Source organism: Lepidochelys olivacea, assembly GCF_965140295.1.
Source record: "Lepidochelys olivacea isolate rLepOli2 genome assembly, chromosome: 10".
Taxonomy (NCBI): domain Eukaryota; kingdom Metazoa; phylum Chordata; order Testudines; family Cheloniidae; genus Lepidochelys; species Lepidochelys olivacea.
Genome location: NC_140420.1, coordinates 47881282 through 47902588, shown reverse-complemented (window position 1 = coordinate 47902588; position 21307 = coordinate 47881282). Strand labels below are relative to the sequence as shown.

Genomic DNA, 21307 nt, shown 5'->3' with positions numbered 1-21307 from the left:
CTTAAAGTCTATGAAACGCCTTCCTGTACAACAACTGGTTTATTTAGAGCCATGTAGAACTGGAATACCACCACCCTGTCAGACATATGGGTCTTTAAACTGAGCAGATTCTCCATCTCCCCTTGAAGCAAGCCAAGGAAAGTGTGGGCCCCTTACTGAATGAGGGAGGCAACCTAGTGACAGAGGATGTGGAAAAAGCTAATGTACTCAATGCTTTTTTTGCCTCTGTCTTCACTAACAAGGTCAGCTCCCAGACTGCTGCGCTGGGCATCACAAAATGGGGAAGAGATGGCCAGCCCTCTGTGGAGATAGAGGTGGTTAGGGACTATTTAGAAAAGCTGGACATGCACAAGTCCATGGGGCCGGACGAGTTGCATCCGAGAGTGCTGAAGGAATTGGCGGCTGTGATTGCAGAGCCATTGGCCATTATCTTTGAAAACTCGCGGGGAAGTCCCGGATGACTGGAAAAAGGCTAATGTAGTGCCAATCTTTAAAAAAGGGAAGAAGGAGGATCCTGGGAACTACAGGCCAGTCAGCCTCACCTCAGTCCCTGGAAAAATCATGGAGCAGGTCCTCAAAGAATCAATCCTGATGCACTTGCATGAGAGGAAAGTGATCAGGAACAGCCAGCATGGATTCACCAAGGGAAGGTCATGCCTGACTAATCTAATCGCCTTTTATGATGAGATTACTGGTTCTGTGGATGAAGGGAAAGCAGTGGATGTATTGTTTCTTGACTTTAGCAAAGCTTTTGACACGGTCTCCCACAGTATTCTTGTCAGCAAGTTAAGGAAGTATGGGCTGGATGAATGCACTATAAGGTGGGTAGAAAGCTGGCTAGATTGTTGGGCTCAACGGGTAGTGATCAATGGCTCCATGTCTAGTTGGCAGCCGGTGTCAAGTGGAGTGCCCCAAGGGTCGGTCCTGGGGCCGGTTTTGTTCAATATCTTCATAAATGATCTGGAGGATGGTGTGGATTGCACTCTCAGCAAATTTGCGGATGATACTAAACTGGGAGGAGTGGTAGATACACTGGAGGGGAGGGATAGGATACAGAGGGACCTAGACAAATTGGAGGATTGGGCCAAAAGAAATCTGATGAGGTTCAATAAGGATAAGTGCAGGGTCCTGCACTTAGGATGGAAGAATCCAATGCACCGCTACAGACTAGGGACCGAATGGCTAGGCAGCAGTTCTGCGGAAAAGGACCTAGGGGTGACAGTGGACGAGAAGCTGGATATGAGTCAGCAGTGTGCCCTTGTTGCCAAGAAGGCCAATGGCATTTTGGGATGTATAAGTAGGGGCATAGCGAGCAGATAGAGGGACGTGATCGTTCCCCTCTATTCGACATTGGTGAGGCCTCATCTGGAGTACTGTGTCCAGTTTTGGGCCCCACACTACAAGAAGGATGTGGATAAATTGGAGAGAGTCCAGCAAAGGGCAACAAAAATGATTAGGGGTCTGGAACACATGACTTATGAGGAGAGGCTGAGGGAGCTGGGATAGTTGAACCTGCAGAAGAGAAGAATGAGGGGGGATTTGATAGCTGCTTTCAACTACCTGAAAGGGGGTTCCAAAGAGGATGGCTCTAGACTGTTCTCAATGGTAGCAGATGACAGAACGAGGAGTAATGGTCTCAAGTTGCAGTGTGGGAGGTTTAGATTGGATATTAGGAAAAACTTTTTCACTAGGAGGATGGTGAAACACTGTAATGCGTTACCTAGGGAGGTGGTAGAATCTCCTTCCTTAGAGGTTTTTAAGGTCAGGCTTGACAAAGCCCTGGCTGGGATGATTTAACTGGGAATTGGTCCTGCTTCGAGCAGGGGGTTGGACTAGATGACCTTCAGGGTTCCCTTCCAACCCTGATATTCTATGATTCTATGTGGTGGGATCTCAGGGGGGCAGATTCATCCATGGGGTAACTCGACTGAAGTCAGGAATTCATTTGGCCCATTGCCTCACTCTGAAGCAGTTGGATGCGCACGCCACTGTTGCACATGATCACTATTCCCCCCCACACACACATACCCTGGAGCAGGACACAAGTCCACAGGATTTAAAAGCTAAAAGAGTTGTGGGGCGTGAGGGGGAAGGTGGAGAAAAGAGGAAGAAAGAGGGTGATAAAACCTCTCTCTCATAGCAAAGGCAGCAGGAACTGCCACAGCATGAGCATGGGCTTTATGGTTCGGTTTCTTCCTTTTGCTAGGAAGCTGTGTGCAGCACCCGCTTCCTCAGGAAAATAATAGGTGATTGTTAGTCCGAGTTCTGGTTTTCTGAGAGCGGTGGTTCCAAGGTCGTAGCATTATGTCTGGTCGCGGCAAAGGTGGTAAGGGCTTGGGAAAGGGGGGTGCTAAGCACCATCGCAAGGTGCTCCGTGATAACATTCAGGGTATCACGAAGCCGGCTATTCGTCATTTGGCGCGCTGTGGTGGTGTAAAGCGTATTTCTGGCTTGATCTATGAAGAAACCTGAGGAGTGCTGAAAGTGTTTTTAGAGAAAGTGATCCGTGATGCTGTCACTTACACCGAACATGCCAAGCAAAAGACTGTGACTGCTATGGACATAGTTTATGCTCTGAAACGCCAGGGTCGCACTCTCTATGGATTCGGGGGCTAAGTTTCCATCCGGTTTTAAAGTTGAAACATCCTCAAAAGCCAGTCCCCAGTGCGAGAAAGTGGGCCACATCTGTATCAGATTATGAACTCCTTTTGTGTTTTCTGTGCTAAACACATGCCTAAAACTTGCCCCAGGCAGCCAGCTGTACTGAGTTCCAGACAGTGGCACTGCCAGGAAAGGTGCTTGACACCTCGTGAAGGGCCATCACTGAGAAGCCAGCACAGAGCGATTTGGAGCCACTGACTTTGAATGGCTATATGGCTGGCCCACCCCCAAGGGAACAATGGGTTTTCTTTACAGGGGTCCATAGGTGGTGAGAAACCGGAGAGAGAGGCAGCTGGAGTTTTCCAGCTGAGCACGTGGCAAGGGGACAGAGACTGTATTTGGGAGCAAGTCTCTGCTCTGAGCACATGGAAGCAGGACAGGCAGGAGAGACTCTCTACGGTTGCCAGGTGGCATTTACATGGCATGCGGCAAGAAGACTCATGCACCTGCCCTCATGTAGTTCACGAGTTCAGTAACATGGAGTGACTCTGACAGCATAGTCACCTGGGTGTCTCCTCGCCCTTCTTGTTTCTGACAGGTTTGTTTACCTCACCTTTCCCCTCTGTTACAGAGGTGCTCTCACTGGAAGCCAGTACTTGAGGATTGGTTGAGATAATGTGATCAGGAGGCTCCTTGGCAATTTACCTTTAACCTCCTTTAATTAGAATACACCTTAACAATGTTGGCTGTTTACAGTGCTAAAGTCCTCAACGAAAGAATACCTGACTGCCAGATGACCTATGATACCTTCCACACCCCCATTCCCTGGAAGTCTTCTACTGCCTCTGAGGGAGGAGACGCTAATAAAGTCAGATGTCAGTTAGATAAACATGTTGCCGCTCTTATCAGAGGGTCTGCAAGGTCTTTTCAAACATCAGTTCAGCTTCACAACACCCCTGTTATCAGACCTTGTGTGCTGATGGAGAAACTAAGTCATTGAAAAATAGGAAGTGAATGGCCTGAAGTCACAATGGAGTTACTAGGCAGAGCTGGGATTAGACCCAAGTGATGTCCCCTAACCACTACTTCATGGATTAGCAGGTCTGACAGGACACAGCAGCTTTTCTGAATTTGCGAGTATTGGATGCCACCTTGTTGCCCAAGTGGTGGTTAAGAGACTCAAATTTCAAAATGCAGACCCTGATCTGAATGTACTCAGTTGGAATGTCCAAGTTCTGGACAGAGAGGGTGTTTCGGCATGTGTTTCGAGAGGAGTTTATGTTGAAATCCATCTATAGTGACCACTCAGGAGTGAATTCTGTAGCTGAGGTTGTAGAGAGATTCCATTTATCTTTCCTTTCCGATTTTCACATGGTCATGATGTACCTTCTGGAAAATTGAGGTGAAGAGAGTGTGTGGATCCTAAGATTTTAGGGCCTTCCTATGGGTTTTTCCTACAACTCTGTTTTTTGGAAACTCCAAACTTTTTTAATTAAAAAGAAAATTATACAACCAAGCAGCAAACACAATTCAACTTTGTAGCGAGCACAAGACCATCACCCCGTCTCCAAACCACACAGAAGCCCAGAAGCACAATAAGATCCTGACAACACGGCGGTAATTTTAGTAGGCAGGGCCCAACTCACATAGGTAATCTTCACAATGAAGACAGGCTGGCTGCTGGGATTAACCCAGCCTTGCAGAAAACTAACAGAAGGGAAAACATACCCTTCCCCCTCCCCCTCCCCTCCCCCGTTCTCCTTGATGGAGGTATGAATGTCAAAACCTAAACTATTCTAATGCTAAATACTATATTTAAAGTGATCAGACTAAGCACAACAAATTTCTTTAACTGAAAAAAACCAAACCCTAACCCCACAATAAATTAAGTGCAAAATACTACATTACTGCAACAGTAAATTTATTAATTGACATGCACAAAGGACGTTTTCCTCTCCCCAATTCCTAATGAATTTGTGTTCCAGCATACAGGGTTTTTTGGTAGACTGAATTATCAAAATATTTTCATTTGGTTACATTTACTTTAAGGCTGTTGCAAATTTAGCAGTTCTTAACAGTCACTGAACTAACAGTGTCTAACTCATTATGAGGAAAAAGAACAGGAGGACTTGTGGCTCCTTAGAGACTAACAAATTTATTTGAGCATAAGCTTTCGTGAGCTACAGCTCACTTCATCGGATGCTGAAGCTCTAGCTCACGAAAGCTTATGCTCAAATAAATTTGTTAGCCTCTAAGGTGCCACAAGTCCTCCTTTTCTTTTTGCGGATACAGACTAACACAGCTGCTACTCTGAAATCTGTCATTATGAGGAGACTTTGAAACAATATTCTTGAAGCTTGAACTGCAAGACGTTTCTCCCTCCCCACCTTCCTGAGGAGCATTAAGAGGACATCATTCCTGCCATCCCACGCCACTAGGCCAGATTTCTGAATAGCATTGTGGGTAAATATTTTTCATTTAAGAACACATCCCAAATAAACAGCCCATTTGATATTTAATCTGTGTTTGAACTTTGTAATCTATTGCTCAGGCTACTTGTCCATTTCCATTATTTATAAAGCACTCCAGGATGAAAAAGCTAAATAAGCGCTAAGTGTTGTTAAAAGCAGTTTGCGTGCACAATAAGCAATATATGAACACACAGCTATTTGAGGTGGGGGGGACAGGGGAGAAGCCCTTTGTCTTTTCCGTGTATACAGTTCAGCTGCCTCCACTGGGACTATACCTTTAGGCCCAGATCCTGCCTTACACCTACAAGTAGTGCCAACAAAGCCAACGGAAGTACTTTAATGAGAAAGGTTTATAAGCTCGTGGTCTTAACAGTTACAAGACTGATAAGCACCTGGCACAGATAAAGCTACAAAAACAAAGGCTATTGTCTCATCGTACCATCCGTGTAGGAAGCGGAGGCAAGGGAAATGCCTGAATGAATTTCAGCACGTGCAGAGTCCTTTGTGAGCGATTTTGAAACCACTCACAGATAATGACTGGGGGGGGGAAAGGTGGGCGGATTAAATAGATTTATTCCTGTTTTCAGATGGGTTTTTCCCAGAAGCTGGGGGGGGGGGGCTGAGAAGAAAAGAAATGCTCTCTTTTTTTAAAGTGGGGAAATGTGAAGAAAATCATATTCATTATAAGAACTGATTGGTCACAATCTGCTTTATCCGGCACATTTCTGAGGTTTTTAAAAGGGTGCTGGTGAGGTTCCCACCCCACCGCCTCCCCCCAATGAAAGGAATTAAATGAAACCATCCAGCACATGTCTACTGGGGCTGCCACCCCCAGCCTCAGAGCCTGCTCTGGAGGTTTCATACATTTGTTTTTGTTTTGACAACTCAGAACAAGTACAACTGTGTCGATCATTTCACCCTCAGGGGCCAAGCCATCACGCGGCCGCCACACCACACAATACAGCCCGCCCTGCCCTTCCTCCACATGATTAGGTGCCCAACAACTCAGGAAAAACAACAAGTGTAAGTCTCTCATTTCAGCCTCTCTCCTCCTACCCCCATGTGGTATGAGGAGGTAATCATCAACTACCAGCCAATCCAAAAGAGACAGGTAGCAACAAGCCAAGAGATTTCCAGCCACCTTTTTAAACTCCCATTCACGCGCCAGTTGTCCAGATCTAAGGGCAGGAGTCCTACAGTCCTACCACACTTGTGCTCCTGTAGCAGCCCCGTGAAGCCGCTGCCCTCACACTAAAGCGTACAGCTCCCATGAAGGTATCAGTAGTTGGCCAGGGAATTAGGTGAATCAGAATTACATTCTCATTCCTTGTCTCTCACCATCCATTCAAAGAGATTTATTCAGTCCCTCCCAGCCAGGTCCTCCTCAGTTTCTAGACTCCTTATAAGCAGCTTTGCCAACTACTGCAGAGCCTCCTTTGAAGCTCCATCTGTGCTGTTGGGTCCCATCAAGCATATGGGAAAGGCCACAAAAGATTCCGGGGCAGGGACGAGGCATGGATGGCAAGATAGAGGAAGAGGTGCCAAAGGGTGGGAAATGGGGGAGAACTCCAGCCTCAAAAGATCTGTACCCCTTTTGAGAGAGACAAGGTGGGCGAGGCCATATCTTTTACTGGACCAACTTTGCTGGTGAAAGAGGCAAGCCTTTGAGCTCCATAGAGCTCTTCTTTGGGCCAGCATTTTGCTCAGCTCAACACTGCTAGTTCAAAAAGACAAAAAGCACCTTGTTGTTAGAAGCCCCTCTCACTGAAAATACACTGTTAAAAGCTGCTTTTAATGCATGCAAATGGTGCTGGACTGACAGCTCACACAACTCTCTACAGCCCACATTGGTGACTAGATGGTAACAGCTTTAGCTAGCACCACAGGCCAGATTTGAACTGGCAGCCAAAAGAGGTGGGAGACACTTGATCCTATTGCCAGTTCCTGGATCCATTTATAACCTGCAAATACACATTTTATAAGACAGTGGGCACCATTTTGGAGAACACTGGTGGCAGCTATCACGTAAAAACAAAACTGACACCATATGAAACAAGCAGCCTGTAAAGGCAGGGTCAAAGTCTTAAAGTGTAAATATTTTAAAAATGTTGCCCAAAAGCTACTGGAATTCTCTCTACAATTATGAGAGTTTCTGCGCAGTTGCAATGCTGGTTTCATGATCTCAGAGACCCTGTGCCCCTGCAAAGGAAATCGCCTTCCAGTAACCTCTCCAGCAGTCTTTGACTTAGGGTTCGAGCCTGCATTGAGGTCAGTGGCAGGATGAGGTATGGAAGATGTCAGGGTTCAAGCCCTTACTCACATTGCACAGCTTATTCTCCTGAAGAAGCACTTCACTATTGGATCTTTCAAATGGTGAGGCAAAGCCAAGTTTTCCCTTTAACCAAATTCATTTGTTTTAAGTTGATGTTTATGAAGTTGTGTACTCACTCACTCACTCCCCTTCCTGCAGGGGAGTGCATCATTTTTATTGGAAATAGGAGAATTATTTCTAAGAGCACTTGAAGAGTACCATAAGTAAGGAAGAATGCTCTATGCCTGGATGTGGAGCTGGTCCAGTAAGGCAGGAGAACAATTAAGCGTCCTTTGATTCCAGAAACAGATAACATTATCTGAATGCTTGTAGCAAATAAGCTATAAAGATAGGACAACACCTGCAAATGAATACCGTATGCACAGATCTGGTTCAAACGTACCAGTTTAATTTAAAATATAACAAGCCGAGACATATGCATTTTAGAGCTGGTGGCCACTTACAGGCAGTCACAAAACAACAAAGCACTAACTATTTAAGTCTAACTATACTTGCTCTAATGATCTATTAAAGAATTAAGAAAAGCTGAAACCGAAACTTAACCAAAAGTTCATGTATGTGTGGATGTACTATTGTCAAATGTCCTTTATTCAATACACACATTCACACAAATGGTATTTCCTAAGTTCTGCCCACTGAGCCCCTTTGTTGATGCAAGTACTATAGTTACCAAAAAAAATAAACCTTACTTACTGTTCATCAATGCCTGTTGATTTAAATGAGAGTTGAATACGTCCCTGAAAGCAGCATTTGGCCCAACATACACATTGTACATAAACCACAGGAACCTAAACTCTCCATAAATGGGTAAGAAGCTGTAACTGAAGCCTGAAGACCATTATGCTCTTAACCATCCAACAAGAAACAGATGATCTGTGGGAATTAATAAAAACTCAGTGCAGTGGGGGGGGGGACGACCTTGGGGAAAACTCTATATAAAATATATAACTGTTGTGTCAGAGAGGCGGATTATAACCAGCCCCTTTTACAAAAGATTATATTGCCAGTTGCTGAAAGTTATTCTCATGGTCACAGGCCAGGCTCCAGTCCAGTCATTTTATCACTGTTAAGGAGTGATAAAACTGAAGGGAAATGAGAAACAATAAATACCACTAGTGAACCAGGTTTAACAGACTATAGAAGAATCTATACACAGAAAAATTTAATTTGCGAACTCTTCCTCTCCAGAAGTTGTGCTTGCACACATGTTGCGGCACCTCAGAACGATAGAAAAGGCATTTTTAAAATAAAAGACGAGGGTTATTTTTTAAAATGGAGAGTTTTCTTAAAAACAAATGGTTCCAAACCGTAAGAAAAAGAAGGAACTTGCCAAGAGACATTATAGAATCATTCTGTGAAGCACATTTTTGGCATTAGCCCAAATCCACCAAGTAGACTAAACAACTAGCTAAAAGCCTTGGTAATACCCAAGAAAGGGGGGGGATGGTCAAGAATTCTCCATCTCAGATCCCCACCCAGGCCTCTGCACAGCCGATGCTGAGTCTCCCACACAGAGGGAGGAACCACATTCACCTCTCCGGTTTCTATTCCCCCAGCCTCCAGTAATCTGATGCAATAACAGATCTTTCGGTTCCTCTCCGCTCCCTGCCTCACACGACAGACTACGCGGTGCTTTTTAAGGGGGGTGCTGGGGAATGGAGAGACGAAGCAATTTGGCAGAGTGACTTGTTCTGCCCCCCAGCCCACGGTCTGGCAGTGCCCCTCTCCTCTGAGCACGGGGACAGCCAGCGATGGCCAAACAAGAGACTGAACCGTCTCGCCTCGCCCCCAGCACGTTGTCCTGACGTAGCCGGCTGGCTGCTGTGAGTGGGGGGCGGCTGGGCTAACCTGTGGCTGCTGGTGCCGGGACCGGCTGCTCCCCGCAGGTAAACTGGCCCTCCCCAGGCGCATGGTCCAGAGCCAGCGGGGGGCTCCGGCGGAGGAAGGGGCTCTCTGCGCTGGGCAGGGCGGTGAAGCCGGGCGCTCAGCAGCCACGTCTGGGTACCTCTCTTCCCAAAGCCCGCCGTGCGCTCCCGGCCACGCCGCATCCACCTCCGAGCGAGGGAGCGCTGGTCCCAGCCCCACTCCGTCCCCGTGAGAGCGATCGGGGCAGGCAGGCATCCAGGGCTGTAAATTCAGCCTGACAGGCTTTTCCTCCCGGGCTGCTCCGGATCAAGAGGGGAAGAAAAACACCCCACCGCAGGAACGGGTTTGGAGCCGCTGCCGGCCAGAGCTGAGAACCCGCTGCATTGTGAATGTGAAGAGGAAGTTAGTCAGTGGGAGGAAGGGGAAGGGGGGTGGGAGGATAAGGGGGGCCCTAGGGAGAGGGTGGGGAAGAGGGAGGAGTTGAAAGGGAACGAAGTGCTGGCAGGCGTGAGCCGGGACTCAGGGTGAGGGCAGGCTGCATGGGCTGAGATTGTGACCCAGCCTGGGCGTGGGATTGAAGAGACTCGCGAAGGGTTTCACAGTCACAAGCGGCCACATGGAGACTTTGCCTCCGCTCACTGTGAGGGCCACTACGCTGAAGGAGCTGGCCAGGCTCAAGCCAAAGCTACAGAGCATGAGTGGATGATGAGCAGGGCAAAGCCATGGCATTAGCAGCCCATGAGCCTGGCCAACTCAGTGGAGCATCAGTGGGGTGGCACTGAAACGTCCTACCTCCCGCTGGTGGCTGGGGCCCTTGGTGGGTTTCCATCTGGCTGTGTACCCTTCTGCCACCAGTTCCTCCCCGCTGGAGAATTGAATCAATCTAGAGGCCAGGGTGTCTGACTGGTTGCAGTGGTGGATGAGGCTGATTTGGTGTCTTTCCCTTCAGCGGAGGGTGCTGGTGCTCAACAAGTTGGTCCTGCCCGTGCTCTGGCAGTGGTTCAGCAGCCGAGCCCACCCCATGCTCCCTGGCCCGTCTCCAGAAGGAATTTTTTCTGGAATGGGCTACACTGGGTCTCTGCGGATGTCCTGAGTCTTCCCTGTGGGGAAAGCAGACAGGGCCTAGTCTGCATCCACAGCCAGGTCTACACCTTCCACCTTCAGGCCCTGCAGAGACTCCTCAGCAGTGCAGGTGGAGTGTGCGGGCACATGCCTTCCTCAGCCACCTCAGAGACCAGCAGCTCTTTTATCTCTACCTGAGACACCTCCCCTGAGATCTTCTTCACCAGGACCTCCTCAAGAGCTGGAAGCTAGTGTCAGCACCCAGGTCCATATCAACTGTCAAGGGGGAAGATCTCCATACCAAACCTCTGCTACACAACCCCCCATCTACGTGTGCAAGTGATGGAGTCCCCCTTGGTGTGCCGGAGGTTGGTCCTGACTGGCACCCCCAGACTGAGACATTCTGAACTACGCTCAGAGGGGCTGGGTGGACCCCGCAGCATTTGGCCAGTGCATGAGGTTCTCCACCCCACGCATCCCATCATGTGATCCAGGAGGCAAAGGCAGACTTGACTCATGCTTCTCTTGCTTTCCTCACACAGGTCCTGCAGGAGGATGCTCATTGCCCACCCCTCACCCTCCAGAACATGCCATCAGGCCCATGCCCCATGAGGCCCGCAGCACACCATCTGAGCTGGCTGCACAATATCCAGCCCATTTACCTCCAAACCACACCCAGAGAATATCTGTGCATGCACATGCTTCACACATTCCATTTCCTTGCCCTTATGTCCTGCCCTGACAGCAGGTTCTGCTACTTACGGCTAGTGAGGAACCTAGTGGACCAGCCTGTATTCCACTCTGGTTCCACAGCCTACTGGGGATATTTGTTGGTGGCTCCTCCACAGGGCTATGAGCACAGGCATGTAGCCTGGCTCAGTCCACGAAGACCTCTGACTCCTATCCTTTTTGTGATGAGAGGTAGATCCTGGTGCATGTCTTTGTAGAATGCTTTAGGTTACAGCCCCTCTTCCGGCTCCTCCAAAACCTATTACTGAGATCCTTGCTGCACTTCTCCCCACATCTCCTGATCTACACACACGACATCCGTCACAAAGTCACAGGACCTCCTCATCAACCTCCTCCTGGTGCTGGCCAAGATGGCATCCATCATACCAGGAGAAGGAAGCTGAATGGGGGAGTGCTTGGTGACTGTAGGGTTTATTTCCATTCCCTTGTTTGGTCAGGTCTCCAAGCAGAGTTTCTGTAGGCAGTGTCCATGTATGCCTTAGACACTTTTGAGGAGCAGTGGGTGTTGTCGAGGGATCTCTGCTTAGTGTCCTCCTCTGGATCCCTGATTTTTTACCTTTGACCTCACTCCCATGAGTGGGGTGTTTTTTTTCCATTTGTTGTCCCCAGAAATCATTTGTGGTGTGGCTTAAGGGAGTAGGCCTAGACCCACCTGTCCAAGTACTACAAATAGTACTAGAGCTTCAACCCACTAATGACTGGATATCTAGCTCAGGTTTAAAGCACCATTTAACTTCAGCTGGAGATTTGTGGTTGTGGACAGGAGTCAGATGAAGGACAACACTTGAGCTGTATCTGGAACAAAACACTGCAGTGAAGACAAGCTGTAGAACCACCCTGAAATGAGGAAACCTCCCTTCTGTGCTAGTGAGAGTTGGTGGAGGCTGGGGTTGGGCTAGGATTGTTTTTCTTTTGAAGAGTGATCTCACTGTAGAGCTAACTAACTTTTCTCTTGGGGCACATACAGGAATGACCCTAGAACATCAGCAGGAAGTGGGCTGAGCAGGGGGCATCAGTTTCTGAGAATTTAAACTTTCACTCAAAAAAACCCCTTCTGAATGTGAACTATACAGTGTGTCTTCCTGAATCGGCAGATTGAATTATCATTTGAGTTGTATATTGCTTAGATCTATTTTCTGTTCATCTCAGTCATGTGTTGACTCTGGAGCCTACTTCTTGTGTAACTATTTCATGTCATATATTAGGAGAAACATCCAGCTACTCTGGGACTGCATAGAGAGTTTGTTGATTTTGGAAAGAGCTCAATTAGAACAAAACACACACTTTCACTCTGTCCAACCCCGCCAAATTGATTTCTGGGCACGAGCTTACACGACAGCAGGAACTAATGTGGTTTATTTCTGATAAGTACAGCAATGTAGTCACACACAGGAAAACAATCCTTCCCGCTCCACAAGTGGAGCTATAAATGGAAAGATAACCAAGTAGAGGCCAAAGATCATTCTCCCCTCTCCCCCAACCCCCAAGGAAATATTTGTATTTTTAAATACTCCCAGACATGAGACTACTTATTTTGTCTTTAGTCAGTGGGAGGAAAGAGTTGCGTCACTGTGATGCTACTTCCTGACATTGCATCAGTCCATGAAAAGGTCTGGTCTTTGCCTAGTGGTGCAACATCCGGAGCCAAGAGGTCATGTGCTGGCACTGTGGGGGAGCCCTAAATAAACTGAGGACTTGTAGCTGACCTAAGTGGGCAGACCCATGAAATCTAGGACTTTTCTTTTGAAGTCCTAAGTAGCCTGCAGTATTTATTAAGAGGGAGCTCAGAATAAACTTTCCCCCCCCCACCCCCAAACATTTTTACAGTTGTGCAGATGATTATATATTAGGACAAGGGCCTGTTTTTCGGAAGTGCTGAGTGCCCACAGCTCATATTGAAGTTAATGGGGCTCTCAGTGCCCCTGCAAATCAGGCCTTTAAACTCTACGGTTAAACCAGGGGAAGTCAGGGCAACATCATTTTTCAAACAGACATTAAAGGCCTGATTCTTCACTGCCTTGCTTCATTCACCTCCATGCAGAGGACACACAGAACTCCCAGCCTGATCTGGCAGCTATTTACATGCACTTTGCACAAGAAAAGTTGACTACACAAAGTGCAAGGCTGTGGAGCATCAGGCCCTAAGTGCATTTCTTGCCATTGATATTTAGCCCTTACTTCTGCAAAGGGCTGTGCAAACATTAGCTAACCAACAATTAACCCTCACTAGACTCCAGGAAGTATTGTCAGTGTTACAGGAGGAGACATTAAGAGGTTAAGTGACTTGTCCCACACTTTAAGCCAGTGGAAAGGCAGGATTAGAACTCACAGCTGCCACTCAGCCATGCTGTGTCTTTCTCATTATATAGAACACTAAAGAGCTGATGGTGAATTATCATGGGACAACATTTCATTGCTAGGTGGTAATACTGCCACACTCCCCCAGGGTCTTACTTCATTTCACCTACCTTCTGTTTAAGCTCCATCAGCTGCCACTAGGTCAGGTCTAGAACAGCACTGAAGGAGAGCTGCCTATCAGTCAGCTCCTTCTCTTTATGTGCTGCCTCCTGGCTCCTCCTCTCCTATATATTGCAGGAGTTGAGCTCTACTTCTATAGAGTGACAAAGCACAAAGAAAAGAAGGCCATTAGCAGTTAAGCAGCAGCGGTAGCTCTTCCTTAAATTGGAGGAGGGGGCAGGAGCCATGGTTTGTTGCATGTCCAACCCCTGCTCAACCGGAGATCGGCTGAGTACAACAATACAGGTGTATTGCAATTGATTGGTTACACAGACTAGTGTTAAACTCGTGTCACCCCCATGTGGGAACACTGTTAAATCAGTTTAGGTGTGGCTAAAATTGATGCAATTTACTTAATTTAAGGCACTTAAATTAAGAGATTTAATTACATTGATTTAGTAACTGATTTAGTTGAATCTGCAATTTCTATGTGTAGACCAACCATAAAACAATCAGCAGTGAAGAAATTAGCCATGTTGGCATTCACCCGTCCAGTACCAGGCTTCTGAGTTAACACTCCATTGTGATGAATGAGATCAGTTCACACTTCTTTCAGACCTATTTTTATATCTGTTCTAGGCAGAGAAACTCAGTAGTGTCTCATTTCTCTAGCTCCCCCATTCCCTTTCCACTTCCTGTGGAGTCCAAGAGAAGTGAGGGAAAGAAGAAAAGTGGCTGACACTAGCTAAATTACCAACCTCTAAGTGGGGATTATATGAAAAATATGTTGTTTTCAAGGTTTATATTATTTTTTGGCTACTGATTCAATATAGCATTATTGTGGCTAAAAATTATTGTGTTTTTTTAAAAAAATAAAAAAATATGAAAACTGGCTTTTTGAAGGAATTCAAGAGCTTTTTTGGGGGAGGGAGGCGATTCCATTTATTTTGGAATTTTTTCAACCAAACAAAATGTTTTGATAAGTATAGAAAGTTTTCATTGTGTGTGTTTCTTTAAATTATTTTTCCTCACTTTTCAGTGGGAGAATTTTTTCTAAAAAACCCAAAACTTCAATGAAACAAAAAGTGTGACTGGAAATTAAATGACATATTTTGTTTTATTCAAAAATTCCATGAAAAACTTCAGATAAAATGAATTTTTATCTCATTCAAACTTTTTCACAGAATATACTTACCTTTTTCGATGAGTCGAATTGTGGCCCATCAATTTTTATTGAGGATATTGCTGTTGTTATAGATCAGTAATGAGGAAGGAGAGGAGAACAAGTGTGTACACAAAGGTGTCAAGTAAAGGGCTAGTTGTTACTTAATGCAAATATAAGTTTACATTTGCTCATGAAGACAGTTTAATGTGTTTGATCTGTATTCCCACCACTTTTGTGATTTTGTATTTAATTCTGCAACTTAGGTGTACTGAAAATCCTCTTGTGTGTCAGGAGTCAGATGTGGGAGGGACTAAGAGGTGGATATATTGTACTTAAATGCCACCCTCAAACCCAAACTCTTCTGACAATCCCAGAGTAGCTGAGTGTTTCTGCTAAAGTTATCATCAGTGGAATAGTTAACAAAATTGACATTTAAATTCTCCTAACTACATTTCATATTTAACACCCTATTGAGATGATTGAAGCAGTTCAAACCTCTTTTATACTCCTTTTCAGCAAATAACTTAAGAATGTGCTTAAAGTTAAATATGTGCATAAGTACTTTCTTGAATTGGGGCCTAAAAACTGTTGAGTTCTTCTATTTGCAGACTCAGGGGCTTTGTCTAAACTTTGTTTTTTTTTCAACAAATTTAGTTAATATGTTTGACGGTAAGGTCTGATTCTGATAATGAAAGTGGAATAGTTTGGAAGAGTCTGCATAGAATCCAGCTCTTCCTAGATATGCCAGAGGTAATTTTTACCACCCGGTTATGTCTTCTTGCAATTGGTCAACTACATAATTTTACATTGATGTCTTTGTTGACTTTTAATACACAGATATGCAATTTGGATTCACACCCATTAAAACCAACAAATAGGAAGGTGATAAGGTTTCTTATTTGCATGTACTGATATCATCAGTGTTTACTGTAATTTAATTATCGCACAAAATTTCACTTTTATTTAGTATGACAGATGAGAATCTATCTATATTTGAAATGTATAATAATACATCATTTAAGCTTATTTGCAACTATGAATGCACTATGAAAGCACTCCACTAGACAAGATGAAAGCATAAAATATTCTTCAGCCAGTTAGAAAATGTACTCACAAACCAAATTTAAAACATCCACCATGAATTGTAGATCCACTCCACACACTCAAAAGCCTCTTCTGAGAGAGAGGTAAATAGTGGTGTCCTCCAGGGATCTGTACTGGCCCCAGTCCTATTCAACATATTCATAAATGATCTGGAAAAGGGGGTAAACAGTGAGGTGGCAAAATTTGCAGATGATACAAAACTACTCAAGATAGTTAAGTCCCTGACAGATTGTGAAAAGCTACAAAAGGATCTCTCAAAATGGGTGGCTGGGCAACAAAATGGCAGATGAAATTCAATGTTGATAAATGCAAAGTAATGCACATTGGAAAACATAATCCCAACAATACATATAAAATGATGTGGTCCAAATTAGCTGTTACCACTCAAGCAAGAGATCTTTCTTTTGGGTTTGTTTAGTCTGGAAGAGAGAAGACTAACAGAGGACATGATAACAATTTTCAAGTATGTAAAAGGTTATTACAAGGAGGAGGAGGAAGAACTGTTTTTTCTTAACCTTTGAGGATAGGACAAGAAGCAATGGGCTTAAATTGCAGCGGGAGGTTTAGGTTGGACATTAGGAAAAACTTCCTGTCATGGTGGTTAAGCACTGGAATAAATTGCCCAGGGAGGTTGTGGAATCTCCATCATTAGAGGTTTTTAAGAGCAGGTTAGACAAACACCTGTCAGGAATGGTCTAGGTAATACTTAGTTCTGCCACAAGTGCAGAATTAGATGACCTCTCAAGGCCCCTTCCAGTTCTATGATTCTGTGATCTTGGAGTCATTGTGGATAGTTCTCTGAAAACATCTACTCAATGTGCAACGGCAGTCAAAAAAGCGAACAGAATGTTGGGAATCATTAAGAAAGGGATAGATAATAAGACAGAAAATATCATATTGCCTCTATATAAATCCATGTACACCCATATTTTGAATAGTGTGTGCAGATGTGGTCACCCCATCTTAAAAAAAGATATATTGGAATTGGAAAAGGTTCAGAAAAGGGCAACAAAAATGATTAGAGGTATGGAACGGCTGTCATATGAGGGGAGATTAATAAGACTGGGACTTTTCAGCTTGGAAAAGAGACGACTAAGGGGGGATATGATAGAGGTCTATAAAATCATGAGTGGTGTGGAGAAAGTAAGTAAGGAAGTGTTATTTACTCCTTCTCATAACACAAGAACTAGGGATCACCCAATGAAATTAATAGGCAGCAGATTTAAAACAAACAAAAGGAAGTATTTTTTCACACAACACATAGTCACCCTGTGGAACTCCTTGCCAGAGGATGTTGTGAAGGCCAAGACTATAACATGTGTCAAAAAAGAATGAGATAAGTTCATGGAGGATAGGTCCATCAATGGCTATTAGACAGGATGGGCAGGGATGGTATCCCTAGCCTCTGTTTGCCAGACACTGGGAATGGGCGACAGGGAATGGATCACTTGATGTTACCTGTTCTGTTCATTCCCTTTGGGGCACCTGGCATTGGCTACTGTTGGAAGACAGGATACTGGGCTAGATGGACCTTTGGTCTGACCCAGTGTGGCCATTCTTATGTTCTTATGCATCTGTGTCAGATTCCTGGGGAAACTGAGCTATGAGAGCAATTGGTAACTATTGCTGTTAGTATTATTTTCAACCTATCAGCCAGTTTTTAAGTTGAGATCCTAACGTGCCTTTCTGCAGTGAGAAGCGACTGTGTGAAAACAGCATTATGGTGTAGTCCATGCTTTTGTCTCTTGGTGATTCCCTAGAAAATTTGCCCACGGAGCAGTACATTTTTATGAATATTTCCAGTTACAAATTTACATTTATTTCCAGCTATTTATGTAGTACCCCGTTTCATAACAGTATTAAGACTTTATTTAAATAGGTCAGCTTTTTCCTCATTTTTAGTAGTTTTACTTTGGGTAGGTTTATTTTTCACCTCTTGAATTATATTTTTCCTTATAAAGAATTTTTGATTACCGCTGGGTATGACAAAGGTCCTCCCTAAAGCCTCCCCAGATTTCCAGAGAAGTACTAAACAACAGATGCAGTTTATTTTGACTTTTTCTGAAATAAATATTTGTTGTCATAAAATTTCCTCCCAAGACATAAAATTATTAAGGCCTATTATAATTGAACGTGAGTTCCTGTACCTCACCCACCGCTCTAGTATCCGAAGCATCTTTTATTTTCTGTCAGTGTTTATCCAGATAAGTGCATGCTTCCTAGACACTGATCCTATAACTGTGATCCGGTGAGGCAGACTGATATAGCGACAGATCCAAACTTCTCCAGAGTTCAGAGGTATTTGGACCTGAGAGTTTGATTCAGAACCATGATTAGTTATCACTTCCCCTCTGATTAGCTCATCTGGATCAGCCACACCCATTCATTCTAGTTATGATTATAGCAACAAGCTTGTATTCTTGAATGAGAGTAAAGTGAGCTTGAAATTGTATCTAATTTTTTTGAACTGATTAAGAGCCTGCTTCTGTCCTGACTCCAGTACAAGTCTGAGGATACTGAGCATCTCACAGGAGATGCTCAGCACCTTTATCTGTGAATGTTCCACATATGGACTTTCAGCTACATTGTTTAGTGAACAGTTAACATTCAAGGCTGTTTGGATGATCTTATGTCAGTTTAAACCAGGTTTTCAGTTTAATTTTAAGTTGATGAGGCACAGGTTTAAACTTAAACCAAAAATAAGCCATTCTTAAATAGGACTGTCCACAAAGGCATCTGCACTGCTTTCACTAAATCAGCGTTCATACCCATCTGTAATCACTTTGTTGTCCGTTCCTTCTCAAGATCCTCCATGGTCTATCTGATGGCTGGTCTACACTAATGCTGTAAGTCGATGTGAGTTATGCTACTTTGGTTACATCCATTACGCGGTAACTGAAGTCAACGTAATTTAAATCGACTTACAGCGGTGTCTACACTGCGCTATGTCGATGGGAGAGCGTATCCTGTCAACATGGCTTCCATCTTTCGGGGAGATGGAGTACAGAGGTTGACAGGAGAGCACTCTCCCATCAACTTAACATGTCTTCACCAGACCCACTAAATTGACACCGCTGCATCGACCGCAGCAGTGCCAAGTTAGCTGGTAGTTTAGACATGGCCTGAGAAACTGCCCCTCTTTCTTTAAAGCTATGTCATCACTGCCAAAAAGGTATGGGGGCAGGGGAAGGAAGTTACAGAGAGATCACTGACACTGCGTTGTTATCTCACTGTAAAGTCTTAGTGAAGATAAGTTTCAGAGTAACAGACGTGTTAGTCACCTGTACTGTTTATAGTGCAGTAGCTAGGCAAGGGTACTGGGTTGACCTCAACCTAGTTTACTTCCTGGTACAACTTCAGAGCTTTGTTTCCACCATGATTTTACAGCAGGATAGTTAATGTGTGATTGTTATCTAGCCCTTGGTGAAAACACATCTTTTTTTAGCAGAGAAAACAAAGCCTAAGAGTTTGTCTGCATTAGTGATTTTTTCATGGGACTGTAGCTGTACACACCCCCAACGTAGATGTTCTGCATAGGTGCATAGCGGGGCTTCCCCCAGTATGACACCAGGTTTGGTCCAACCAGTGTGAACCCCACTTTAAACCAATGCAATGCATCTACATTGGGATAGCACTGGGAGAGCTACATCCAAAAATCCCTAGTGTAGGCAGGCCAAGCCACCTACCGTGTCTGATGTGTGACTGGGCTAAAAGCAGCAGGAGAGGTGTGGATTGTCAAATTCCGGAGCTATGGTTTCCATGTTTCTTTCTGAGGCTTCTCAGCCACTGCAGCAATCACTCCTATCTTCAGCTTGGGTGACTTTATCCGTGGTTTGCTGTCTTTAGGCTTTCTGTGAGCATTCAGGATCCATACTGGCTTCAGATTTCTGCCACTTGGCCTCCGTTCCTTCTCAACCGCTGCCCTGTCTTAGTCTCCATCGTACTTGTGACTCTGCTTTTTTTTTTCAGTCCTGACCAACAATTTTCCTCTAGAGATAATTCCCTACTACTTGGAGTAAGATATTCATAAGCTGTGTGTGACACAGGAACCTCTTGGTGCCAAATGGCACAAGGCATGGGGGTTGGAGGACATAGGGGTTTACAGGAATCCCCTGGGCCTGTATACATAATAGCGTGCCAAAGGGTGGCGTGTGAGGTCTCTACCACCAGCCAGTACTGCACAGCGCATCCTAGTCATTGTGAAATGTCTGTATCTATCTACACTGGAAATTATGTTCTTAAAGTCTTGAAGTTAAAGGCAAGTCACGAGGAGGTGACCAGTCCTGGATGGATTCTGTTCAGGCAGGGGATAGGCGACACTTCTCTCTCTGTGTCTAGTCAGATGTGTATTGTGCATCTCACAATTTAAGCCTATCTGCATGTGGAGTCAGATGCTAATTAGAAGAGAGGGAGGCCACAGGGAAGATCAATCAACAGGGCGTGTCCTCTTTATGAATAAAGATCAAAGGACTGTTGTGATATATCTAGGATTGCAAAGAGGCACAGGGATCTTTCTACCGATAAGGCAGGAGGATAATGTGATGTCTCATGAATGGAAGATAACAGTCAAACCTGGCACTGGAAGGATTTTGAGTGAATGTGACATATACAGGATACAATCTAGACTAGTGAGTAGCTATGGCCCCTGCCCTCCCACCTGAGGTGCCCTTTACACTGCTTTGCTGTTGTTGCTTCTTCTCCTGGATTGCTCACAAACAGCCTCTAGCATGTAAGTTACTCCCAGCTATGTCAGTGCACTTGCAAACTACCAGTCACACTCACGCTTTTCCCAGCTTGAAATATACCACAGGGTGACATCAGCATACTCCCTCATTTCCCTGCAGAAATGTGTGTCATGCACTGCCCAGCCTTATCCTGGGCAATACAAGCTCATATCATGTTCATCATTTTATTAACAAGATTTGTGCATATAATTTCCGTTATTCCAAGCGGAGTTTCCCGGGACACTTCAATTCAAACACACTGGGTTAGGTAAAACAATAAAACAAGCTTATTAACTACAAAGAGATTTTAAGTGAATACAAGTTATGAGGCCTAAATGTCAGAATTGCTTACATGTAAAATAAAAGTAAAACACAATTAGTGCCTAACTTAACACACTGGGGTAAATTGAAAGCAAAGTCTCCCTCACCCCATTTCAGCAATTCTACTGGTGGAAAGAAGTTCAGCCAGGATTCCGCCCTTCCAGTCGAATGCTGCTTCTTTTGTTCCTCAGGTGTTGTGGAAACAACATCAAAGCCCTGGCTGGGATGATTTAACTGGGAATTGGTCCTGCTTCGAGCAGGGGGTTGGACTAGATGACCTTCTGGGGTCCCTTCCAACCCTGATATTCTATGATTCTATGTGACTACCTGGATTTGTGCTGGAAATGGTCCAACTTGATGATCACTTTAGATAAGCTATTACCAGCAGGACAGTGGGGTGGGAGGAGGTATTGTTTCATGATCTCTGTGTGTATATAAAGTCTGCTGCAGTTTC

The 21307-nt window shown here is 44.9% G+C and overlaps 1 protein-coding gene and 1 pseudogene across 7 annotated transcripts in view; one reads left to right on the top strand and one right to left on the bottom strand.

Moving 5' to 3' along the window:
• LOC311527082 (uncharacterized protein C15orf39 homolog) overlaps positions 1-9671 on the bottom strand; it is a 33265-nt gene extending 23594 nt beyond the window's left edge. For 4 of the 6 annotated variants that reach the window (XR_014713236.1, XR_014713237.1, XM_084640704.1 and 1 more), the window contains exon 1: positions 9253-9671. The gene's annotated coding sequence lies outside the window, so the exon portion shown is untranslated. Of the gene's footprint in view, positions 1-8097; positions 8628-9252 lie in introns of those variants that run through there. The other 2 variants (XM_084640705.1, XM_084640706.1) reach the window with 2 other exon arrangements.
• On the top strand, positions 1902-2616 carry LOC311526984 (histone H4 pseudogene; annotated as a pseudogene). Its single transcript has one exon. The product of its transcript is annotated as a histone H4 pseudogene (transcript).
• Positions 9672-21307: the final 11636 nt, after the last annotated feature.